Source organism: Azolla caroliniana, unplaced genomic scaffold, assembly GCF_043228905.1.
Source record: "Azolla caroliniana isolate FFs.n. ecotype wild unplaced genomic scaffold, voAzoCaro1.0.p SCAF_1, whole genome shotgun sequence".
NCBI classification, from domain to species: Eukaryota; Viridiplantae; Streptophyta; class Polypodiopsida; order Salviniales; family Salviniaceae; genus Azolla; species Azolla caroliniana.
In genome coordinates this window covers 295229-296198 of record NW_028230436.1, presented here as the reverse complement: position 1 = coordinate 296198, position 970 = coordinate 295229, and the positions used below count along the sequence as shown (strand labels likewise).

At 36.2% G+C, this 970-nt stretch overlaps 1 non-coding gene across 1 annotated transcript; it reads right to left on the bottom strand.

Moving 5' to 3' along the window:
* Positions 1 to 622: 622 nt before the first annotated feature.
* TRNAN-GUU (transfer RNA asparagine (anticodon GUU)) lies at positions 623 to 696 on the bottom strand. Its single transcript has one exon. It is a non-coding gene; the product is annotated as a tRNA-Asn (tRNA).
* Positions 697 to 970: the final 274 nt, after the last annotated feature.

Here is a 970-nt window from a genome sequence, read left to right as displayed (position 1 = left end):
ATCTATGTCAACCATGTAAAAAGTGTGGCACACGAGCTGTTGCAGTTAACAATCAATCCTCTGATTTGGTCTCTGTTACTACATTCATATGGCTAAATTTGACAGTATGATTTGTATGTCAACCATGTAAAAGTATGAGAGGTAGTTTCATCTGAAAACATATAAATTTCATCTGCGAAAAATAAGGCATATCCTAGGGTTAAAACACGAGAACCCATGACATGAAATGTAAATCCTGAATTCATATATTGTGAACTCTGATGAGACCCCAAGGCATGCATAAATGTAAGCCCTAAATTCATATATTGTAAGCTCAAATTGAGAACCCATCACGTGCATAAACGTGTTGGGTATTTGAAACGTGAACTTAATGGTTAAGGCATGACATGGATATAGAAAGAACAAACAATACGTGTGATAAGATGTCCTCATATTTGAGCTTCCACATTTTTCTCATCCAGACCTCTCCATGGATATGAATGTTCTTAGATGGAACTTGTAAGCATTAGGGTAGCCTCCCAAATATTTCCGTCGCATATTACAAGTTTGAGGGAGAAACTAAATAAATATGGAAATACATATTGTAAACCTCTCAAAAGGGAGAATCTCTTGGTTGTAATTTCGCTCCAGGGAGGGCTTGAACCTCCGACCTTATGGTTAACAGCCATACGCTCTAACCAACTGAGCTACTGAAGCTTTAACATATTAGTCAAAAAATGAAACTTGATATTATTTATATGACATTGCCCCTAAGCCAATGGGACGCGATGAAGGATATTATTACTTCCTTATTGAGGATGGAATAAAAATAAATATATATAGATTCCTTATCGAACCGTGATATGGATAAGCCTATACCAACTCCCCTCACAAAAGCAAGAAACTCGTTTGCAAATCACTCCATAAATCTGATAGATTTTTCCTTTTTCTATCCGTGCTATAAAGAAAGATTGAAAACTGAGTTGAAGAC